Raw genomic sequence first — 11,122 nt, 5'->3', positions numbered from 1 at the left:
TCCTTGGGGTCTCAGCAGAGAGTGTGGCTTTTTCTTAGATCATCTATCCTTTCATTCAACAGATAATGATTGACGATCACCATGTATTAGAAACTGGGCCCAATACTGGGGCTACAATGAGAAATGCATGCCCTCCTCCTATTTGACATTCATACAAGTACTGATTACTATGGAAGCATGTGACTCGGGAGTAAAGCCCAGTGAGAGATTCAGAAAGGCCGCTCTAGGAGTGACATATAAGTGGAGATGTGAAGAGACTGTGTGGGAGACACCAAGCTGAAGATGGAGGGTAGTGTTCTGTGCAAAGGGAACAGGATCCTGAAAGCTCAGAGGCAAGAGAGTGGTAATTTGAACCCCTGAGATATCACTGCTCCTGGGAAGTCTCCCTGGGCCCCCCAATCAGAGGATGGGGCCCCTCTTATATAATCCCAAGCAGTCTATTCTTCCATCATCATAGACCTTATTGCTCTGCATTGTAATTACCAACTTCATTATTGGCCTTTCCCATTAAGCAGTAAGATCCACAAGAGCGAAAATTCTGTCTGTCTGGCCTATGGCTGTATCTCTTGCATTTGGCCCACAGCTGAGTATGGACCATCTTGACATAAGTGCCCTGCACATAGCCTCACCACTCACGTTGCCGGGCGAACCTGCCTGCCTGGCCGTTATCAGCACCTGAAGTGTGCACAGAGCAGGCTCTGCACCCAAAGAGTCGCAGACACCAGGGAATTACTACTCCCAGGACCACAGCCGAGGACTGTTGGGGTCAGTGGATAAATACTGCAGCAGCTCCCTTGCCCCTCAGGTGGGGTAGCTCTGAGGTACATGTCCAACAGCCAGGTTAAGCACCAGTGGCCTCCAGCACTAAATGTACATTCTTTATTGGCTACCTAACCTACCCTTCTCACGTCCCCACTTCTTTACCAATGTTTTCTCGGGATCACCTCCCAAATAAACCACTCACAATGAGGTCCTTAATTCAGGGTGGGCTGCTAGAGGGACCCCAACTAAGAGGACACTCACCAAATATGTGTCGAATGACCAGGTCCCTTCCTTACTCAACTGCCTATTTGCTTTATTAGGCAAGTTACTACCTCTCTGAGCCCCCACTTTTGTCTTCCCTCCCCTGCAAAATGCCCTTCTTGCCTCGCGAGGTTGTTGCTTGGCTCCTGTGACATATGATGCATGAAAAGCCTGCCTGAGCTGTACTGAATTGTTGAAACGGACCCCCGCCCTGTCACACGCCCATCTAACCCAGCTGGGACACAGGAGAGTAAGAGCCAAGTGGCTGGAATCGATTTTCTGACTGCCTGTCTTGACCTCGAGAACCCCAAATCTGCTCAGGTATTCCTGAAGTGGGTCCATACCTAGAAGTGCTTTTAAGGAGAGGTTTCTGAAGGTCACACATAGCTCTGGGGCCTGCTCCTGTCTCCTGGCTTAAGTAGAAGCTTTGGACACATAGAGAATGGCTACTCACCATGGCAGCGTTCTCACATAAGGAGCTGGAATTTGGTTTGCATGTGACTCGCATTTATGCAAAACTACGTTGGGTATTTCTAATTAGGATAACAATGACAGTGATGACATTAACGACGATGATAGCGAGTGTCATTTTTTGAATCCTCGCTATGAACTTCACAGATTTACCAATCCAAGGCTTCCAAACAGTCTTATAGTCATCGTTATTATTCTCATTTTGCAAATGAGAAAGTTGAGGCTTAGACTTTTGCTCGACATCACACAGTAGCAACTGGCAGAGTTAAACTCACATTCTAAATCTCATCCTCTGTGTTATCATCATAAGGGCGGAAAATGAAAAAGTTCACTAGAGACAGAGCTTCCACACCTTTTCTTGGTCTTACCTCAGAGAAACACGTTATCACGGTACACATACCGGCAAAGGCTGAGTAGGAAGCCTAGACTTCTACTTCAGTCTATGCTGAAGATTCTCAGCACCCACACTGAGGTGAGGTCAGCAAGGGCCAGGGAAGACCCCAGGACTTCCATCCAGCCAGTTGGTAGGGAATTGCTCCTCCTACAGATGGCAACTAATTGAAGAGTAACCGTTGGTAATGACATCTCTGCACCGTGGCGCCGGCAAAGACCACCGGAAGTCCCTGAGCTTCCACCCGACCCCACCCCCCATCATAGGACACCTAGTGGAGAGTCAAGACTTTCAGCACCGCCAGGCAGAAACAGGTCACCCTCCCCCAAACACGGTATCAATCAAAGGAAGCAGTAACAAGGAAGTCCTACCCCTTCATCCAGGGAGGTGTCAGTGGAGGCCACCCAGGCATCAGAACCTTCTCTCCCAACTCCATGCTCAGTGACAAAATATTGGTAGCTTGGCATTGGTCACGATGGGCATATTTCCCCATGAAAATGGCAAATGCCACAAACCAGGGCTTGACTTATAATTTTGTTGGTTGTCCAGATGCACCAGTGTGTATAACTCACTGTGATGTTGCTAGCACCTGGTGCTGACCTAAAACAGAGGTGCTTGCTAGATATTTATTGAAAAGGTGTAAATGTATGAAAACATGAGTGAATGAATATACAGTGGCCTAGAATTCCCGGAACCCTATCACTGCCTGTAGCTTTGCAGGAAAGGATCAAGGAAGGATGGAAGCTGTTTAAATTGATACCCATGAATCAACTTTGCCGCTGTCCTTGGGGTGTTGCCTGAGCCTCTTTGCCCAGGTCCAGTGAGCCAGGAAACACTATTTAATAAGCACAGGGTCACACTTTCCAAAGTGCCCGCGGATGACCCCTAAATAACTTTTCATTAACACATATAGGATTGTTCTATATTCCCGGGGCCTCGGATGCATTCCATACTGGTGAATGCCACTTACATAAGCTGAGTGGGCCGTCTTTGAGAAAAGTCCAGGACTTGGAAGGGGGATTTTTACTGGTTTGCTTGCTGCAGCAAAGGTATTTTTGGATTTTGACTGAGTCGGTCTCTCTTTTTGGCTCCATACCCCGAGGGAATTGCTCCTCCTACAGATGGCAACTAATTGAAGAGTAACCGTAGGCCAGGTCCGCAAACAAGAAGGGATGGGGAGACGCAGAGGGCCCTGGCACCCCTGTCTGTTGCTGCTCTCGCATAGCTTCTGAGCTGAAAATTCCCAGGAAGCTCTATACTAAGAAAGGTGTCCCGAGGTTTTCTGCAGCAGAGGGAATGCACCAGGATGAAGCCTTGAGAGGGGCCGCTCGTGCTGACGAGTGTATCCTGGAGGCAAACGGCCTGGGTTCAAGTCCAAACTCTGACTTAGAACCTCTCTGTGCCTCAGTTTCCTCATTTGTCAAATGGGAATAATATCAATATAACCTAATTGACAGAACTGTTCTAAGAATTAAATGAGACCATTCAAACCCTGCCTGACACATAATAAAATATCAGTAAATATTAATTATTTTCTTTGAAGTGAGGATGCAGGAGATATCCATGGACCAATAAAGACTGGGTTACAGAAAAATCCAGCTTGAGATTTAGCTTAGGTGCAAGGCTTGTTTCAAATGCTGAATTGAAACTGAAGTCTGGGTTTCCAGGACAGAATTAAAAAAGCCCTTTTGATCCGTGTAGCTAATAGAAGGCAGTGTGTTGGAGTAAAAAGAGCAGGACCTTTAGAATTAGATAAGATCTGGGTTTTAAATATGAACTGAGTAACTTTGGGACAGCTGCTTCATTCCTATGAGACTCAACATTCAAATCTGTAGAATGGGTGAAACGATATATAGTGCAGATTACAAGAGAGAGGATTAAATAAAACGGCATTATCATGCCGCACAAAGGGGTGCTATGATTATTGAAATGGGAAGATCACTTCTAAACCCTAGAAGTTTCGAATTCTATGTGGGTGGTATTATTACCCCAACCCAACAAGGTAATTATGAAGATGAAACGAGATGATCTGTGTACAGAGCTTAGCCGTGACTGGCAAATAAAGAAAGACCCATAGACAGTAATGCTGAGATTATTGGATTTATTATTGTTAATTTTTATCCTATCAGCAGCAAAAATTTTGAGCGTCTGCCGTCTGCCAAGCCTTATGTTTGTTGTCTGGGATGTGGCCTGCATGCCTTTGCTCTCGGGGAACTTCTTCTATTCCAGTTGGAGGGGAGGGGAAAACAGGGATAGGACATGGAAATAGATAAATCAATAAATATTTTTAGATAATGATATGCTTTATGTGGGGAAAAAAGGGTATGATGAGTTAGTGAGACGGGGAGGGATTTACTTTAGATCATGTTGTCGGAGGCTGATCCTTTGGCTCACATCACATGGCCAGCATCAGTCTCTGTGACAGAATGGAATTTTCATGTCTTTGCGTCCGTTTGACAATTGCATGAAATGGGGGGCAGGGGAGGATGCGGGGAGGATTTGCATAAGGAGGAATCCCCAGATATCTCCGTGGGCATGGCTCCAAATCAAAAAGCTGAGAGACTGGTATGGACAAGGCAGTCAGAACAGCCTCTTCCTTGCATAACCTGGCAGGCACCTGATGTAACCTCAGCAATTTCCTTGCCTGCATGTGGCCTATCCATCCACCAGGTGGCAGTGTTCAATAATGAACAAGGATAGCATTAATTAAAGAGGGCCTCTAGTCAGCATTAATATTACAAGCCACCTAATGAACATTTGCTACGAGCACTAATTACAGTTATCGTTCCTGATGGCAGTGTGAGATTCCTGGCCTTGGTAGGTGACAGTTTTTCTTCTGAACCTCTTTTCATTGTATATCTGAAATAAATAGTAATGTTTTTAACTGATATAACTGAACACACATATGCCCGGGCACTGTACAAGGAGCTTTACAAATATTATTACATTGCATTGTTGTACCAGCTCTGCAATGAGTTATATTATCCCCACTTTATAGATGAAGACTCTGAGGGTCAGAGGGTAGCAGTTTGCCTAGGGATGCACAGCTAGGACATGACAGAGCTCGGTTTAAACCTAGATTTGTCTGATGTCAGAGTCCAGCTATTAACCATCACACTGTCCTGCTCTGTATTTTAAGAAGAATGATTAATACTAAGATAAGTTATACTGAATCAGAGAAAATTGTCTGTCATATTAAGGTATCATATTCTCATCCATACCACATTCATATTAGTACTATCAAATGGGGTATTTATATAGCTCTGGGAATGGCTGGGAACTGAGGACCAGGGTGGGACCAGCAGCCCTTCTGAGGATGAATGACAGGGCAGATGTATGGCCAGAAGACAGATGTTTGTTTGTTTGTTTGTTTTTCTGACTATTACTGACAGTCCTCACAAGATATCTTAAAGGAATGAAGGCAAACCCTCATTGTTTTCTTTCTGTGGATGAAGAATATAAATCACAGAGAGGTGAAGCTGTTCCCCAAGGTCCCACGACAGTTCACTAGACCCACTCTGGAGATTCCAGGGACTTCCTCATTACCCTGAAAACTGACCAATCAAGCAGAACCCCGGAGCTCTAAACAAACGATTGTGGATTTCCAGAGAATTCTTCCTATGATTTACTTACGGATGGGGACAAATTAATATTTATATGTTTAAGATTTCTATAACTTGAAGAGGATTATCATTTTATTTCTGGGTGATGGGCTGAGGTTAAGGAGATATAAATATAAGTTTATTATAGCATTTTGATTTGTGGCCCCACCAGTTCCATGCTTAGGTAATGGTGTGCTAGATGGGAAGAGAAGTTACATACAATCTAGTGCAATGCCTTCCTTTTACAGATGGAGGCCCAGAGAGGAGTAACTTGCTCACAGTCACCCAGACGGCTGATAGCAGGACCAGGCCTAGATTCTCAAAACACTGGAGATCAGAATTCCCTTCAAAACACTGGAGATCAGAATTCAAACCCCAGGCCTGTCCAAGGGGATCTTGTGCACTACTCTCAAAAGATCAGAGAAGGCCCTGAAATCAGATAAATCTGAGAAGCACCAAGCCAAACAAAATTAAACACATTTTAACAGAACTTGTCACGACCTTTAATGTACCAATATTTATCACAAATCTCCAACAGGAAATAGAATATTTAGAGTTTAACAGAATTATTTGATCTCAAGCTTTTTTTTTTTTTTTTTTAACTGCCACATCTGTTGACAGTTTATACAACAGTATTCAATAGAACACACTGGGAATCGATGACTTAATTTTTTATATCAGTTTCCCAAAGTATTTGGTCATGGAACCCTGTGTTTAAGAGTATCTCATAGAATAAATGTCTTGGGAGCACATTTAGGGGCTGCTTCTCTGAGCTATAGATAAAACAAAACCATCTTTGAGTCCCAAGGTCCAACTAGTTTAAAGGCTGCATTTGGAGGGCTCACCTCTCTAGGTGAGATCAAGGCTCGTCAGAGGAAATACAGCCTGAAGAAAGAAAAATTATACATAGTAGAAAGCCATCTTTGTGATACCTTCTGAATAAAATCTAAAAGACCAAACTATTTTAATTCTTTTGTTGGAGAACAACCCCTTTATATAATATATTGGAAGTCAGCAAAATGGTAGGATGTCAGTGCAATGAGTGAGGGAGTTAGTGTCATTAAAGCCAGAATCTTGGGAGTCAGATGAACATGGGTTTAAATCAGGCCATGCGATGTGCTAGCAGTGTGACTCTGGAAGGGTTGCCCTCATTCATCTTCAAACTCCTTAAAAACAGGTATAATTACATTATGTAGAAATTGGGATAATAGCATTACCTATGGGAAAATAAGGAAGAAAGAAATGGAGGGTGTCATGTTTGTTCAAAGTAATTACTGATAAACCACTTGGGGAGGAAAGCGGGACCCCAAGAAAATGCTCCAGTAACAAAACATGCTCAGTTGAGTGCTCTGCATGGTAAAGAGATAAGAAAATCCAAGTGTAGGCGGAGAATTGACCTGGCAGAGGGTAGGAGCCAGGGAGAGGTGAGGCAGAGAGCAGGCGGGGGAAGGGGTGGATCCCCCCTGTGGTGCTGTGAGGAGGGATGCTGGGAAGAGACTGTCTGAGAGGCATTTTCATATGAAATTCTCTACATGATATCAGCCCAAGGTTTAACCCCACAAAACCTCGATGAAGACAGCAACTCTCGCATAACGATTGCTCGTGTTGATTTTGATTTGAAGGCATCTGACATTAGATTATAACTACCAGAGGGTTCTAGTAAAGACTTATGGGAAATACTTATAAACAGGGAGCTGTGCAAAGAGCATGGCGTTTAGTTCACTTTATACAACACGTTCTTGAATAATTCCCCCAATCCAATTTATACACATTTAATAATGTTTTCTGATTAAATTACATCATAGTCTCCAAGATGAGTCAGCACAGGGAAGGGGACCAGCTGTGTCCTGCCAGTCAGGGCCCTGCGTTCTCCACTCAGCTTTGCCAAGGAAGTCTAAGTGCCTTTGGCCAGTTGCTCAGTCCACTTGGCCTTGGTTCACTCACCTGTGAAACAAGAGGGAGAAGCCATGGTGATTTATGAGATATGGTAGCCTCACAAAAATGAGTTTGGAGTCATAGAGACCTGAGTTCTGATCTCAGCTCCGCCACACTTTAGTTTTGTGGCTTTTGGCAAGTTCTTTATCACTTGTGAAATAAGGATGATCAGAATCAAATAAGGCTATGCTTGTAATTTTCAAATGATATCTCTGATTGGGTCTTCAGTTGGCCTTGGCTTCTAAAACTTTTAGCTTTAAGGTTTTTTTTATTCTTCGGGCTTATCTGTTGTTTACACACACACTCTGCTAGAGCCTTCTCCCCTCTCCTGAAAAGCAAAGAAGGGAAGCATTGAAAGCAAAGTGAAGAGAAGGAATGGAGAAGGGCTGGCAAGACCCTGCACCGACTCAAAGGAAAAAAAAAAAACAAGCATAACACTCTTCACATCTCTAGTGCTTCTAGGGTTCAGAACACATGAGCATCAAGAAGAGGCTGCACGATTAATAGATTCATAAGACCAGGTTTCAAACTTGGAGTGGGAGTTTGGGAGTGGGGAGTGAAGGGGTAGGGAGGGAGGTTATTAACCCTTTCCTTTCTCCTTGAAGCTCATAGCTTGCCTTCTAAGCAAATGAATCTCAAACTAGGCGAATAAGCTATTGCCTAACAAACTTCTTTCTCTCAGAAACACCTCAGTTCTCCAGGGACACATACCGGCTATGACCAGAAATCGCTAAAGCTAAAGCGGGTCACAGACCAGATCATTTTACTAATTGGGTCACCACAGAAAATTCCTTCAGCTTGTGTTTCATTTCCTCTGAAAAAAAAGCTCGTTCCCCGGGGCGCTAATGTCTTCCTGGCTATGGATTGTTAAGGTTTAAGCATCTAGTCCTGATATTAGGCAGGGTCTAAGCTGGAAGCTCTCTGTAGGTGACTGGACCAAATTATAATTTTCTGTCTATAAAATGGATTTTCAACAAGTTAATACTCTTAATGTATAAAAGTATTACTAAACAGAAGTGTGAGCAGAGGACACAAAAATGCAATTCATAAAAAGAATAAATGCCTAATAATCGTATGGAAAGGTTTTCAAGCTTACTACTAATCAGAGAAATATAAAATTTAGATAACAATGTGATCTTAATTTTCACCTGTCAGGTAGGTGAAGGTTAGAACCAATGAAAAAACCTAAAATTTGTGAAAGATGGAGTAGAATAGGTACTTTTGTTGAGACTGTATATTTTGATTTCACTTTTCTGGAGGCCAAGTTGGCAACATATAGCCCAAGTTTTAATGTGCATGCCATTTGGCTCTGCTGTTTTGCTTGGTGAATTTTGTTTTAAGTAAATAATCCTAGAAATGTAAGAAGATTTAGCTACATGGCGTTCACCATAGCCCTCCCTCTCTATAAGCTTTTTTTGTTTTTATAAATAATCCAAATGTCTATGAAGAGGAGATTGAAAATTTTGTCACATATCCACATAATGGAACACACTGCAGGCTTTAGAAATCGTGATGCAAATACATGCTCACAGCACATTAAGTAGAAAAAGAGCAAATTATATAACTAATATTCCTTTAAAAGACACCAGTAATAATGAAACAATAACACTGTGTACACATAAAGACAACAGCTGCGACAAGAGTTACACCACAGTGCTATGCCTGGTCGACTCTGGTTGGTGACATGAAAAATAATTCTTCCTTAAAGTTATTTTTGTGTATTGTTGGAATCTTTACAATGAGCATAAATTGCTTTGATAATAAGAAAATAGCAAACAAGGCAGAAAACTAACAAAATAAATCCATGGGCGGTATGGAAGTCACCACACGGTGAGAAAGGGCTTGCAGCTCCAACGTGCTAGAATAAAACCTGTCATTTTACTGGCTTCAGAAAGTTACTGCTTATTGTCCTGAAACATGTGAAAGCCTGTCACTTGGGATTTAGAACTGATGCTGTGCTTAAAAGATGTTGACCTGCGCTCTTGAGTCTGATTTGTTTAAATTTGTCTATATTACCTGGCCCATCTCCATTTAGGCCTGGTAGCTTTCCATCCTAGTTACTATTCCTCTTCTGCTCTGCTCAGAGTCTGGGTGATTTTCATTTCAAAGAGCGTGTGCTTTTTTTCTTTCTCCCAGTAATTACTATGGGTATGGAATGAGATAGTATCTGATGGATAAAATGCCCTTCGTAGCAGAAAAAAAAGCTTGGGATTATCCTGGCTACTCTCAGGAGGGCCAACAGAACCTAAAGAAGAACCCTGAAGGGAGATTTATTGTCAGTCAGGTCTAGAACTGAGGGAGGATAACCACTACTCACTAATTCCTGAGACAACCATCTGTAGCGTTTTCCCACAAAGTCATCCAACAGAGGGTTAAGATAAAGGAGTTAAAACTTTTAGTTAACTAAAATTGATCATAACATTTCCCTGCTTCAAATCTATCATTGGCTCCCCCACAGCTTTCAGTCAGGTCAAAAATTTTTAGCTTGAGAAACACACCTGGCACCTATTGACCTATTGGGCTCTATCTCTCATTGCTGCCTCTGCCTTCTGCTTCTAGTCCTCCTGGTTCTTCCTCAGTATGTCAGCTAGGGAACATGTCTGTGTGTCCCCCAGCCAAGCCTGGAAAGGCTTTCACAGGCCCATCATTAGCATCACAACTCACTCACAGTGCTCTTGTCCATTTGTCTGTTCCTTCAGTCTCTCTCTCCCCACCTCCTTCCCTGGCCTGGCTTACTCCTCCAGTTCTTCAGCTTTCAGTGCCCAGTTCAAGTACCGCCTTCAGGAAGCCTTTTCAATGTCCTCTTTGCCCCATCTCTAGATGACTCGGTGCCTCCCACACCTCATGGTCTCGGCATCACCATAGTCTGTCTATTCATTCATACATGCATTCGCGTTCTCACGCTCTGCCAGGTGCTGGACTAGGAGCTGGGGAGAGATAAAGCAGAGTAATGCAGAGATCCTGTCCTCATGGAGTTCCCAAATCTCTCGTAGCATTTTACATCCCGTACTGTAATCACTGGTTTTCTTTCGAATCTCCTCCACCACCTGGAGTGACCTTGAAATAATCATGCTAAGCGAAATAAGCCAGACTGAAAAAGTTGAAAATCACATGATATCACTTATATGTGGGATATAAACCTAAAAGCAACAAATGAACAGGACAAACAGAGACTCAGGGACATGGACAATGGACTAGCGGTTACCAGAGGGTAGGGAGTGGGGGAGGAAGGAAGAGGTAGACAGGGTAAAGGGGGTCAAATATATGGTAGCTGAAGGAAACTGAACTCTGGGTGGTAATCACACAATAGAGTATATTGATGTCAAATTATAATGCACACCTGAAGTTATATAATTGTATTAACCAATGTTACCCCAATAAACTTTAAAAAATAAAAATAAGGATCTCCTTCACCAAACTGTAAGCCTCTTAAAGTCAGCAGTGGTGTCTCAATCCACTTTTATTCCCCAGTCCCCAAAACCTCAGGCACTCAGTGAACACCTGTCAATCACTGAAAATTTTAATGAAGAAATTAATGCCAACAAGACATGTTAGGTAGGCAGGTTTTGCCCATTTACTACAAAACTTTATTTGGCTTCCAAGGATTATATTCAGAGGTAAAGACATTACACTTAGAATTTCTAGATTCCTACTACACTCTCCCTCTGAACTGAAACTTAAGCTTGAATAACTCAGTATA

This window comes from Pteropus medius, unplaced genomic scaffold (genome assembly GCF_902729225.1).
Source record: "Pteropus medius unplaced genomic scaffold, Ma_sr-lr_union100, whole genome shotgun sequence".
Lineage (NCBI taxonomy): Eukaryota > Metazoa > Chordata > Mammalia > Chiroptera > Pteropodidae > Pteropus > Pteropus medius.
Note: the sequence above shows the minus strand (reverse complement) of the source record.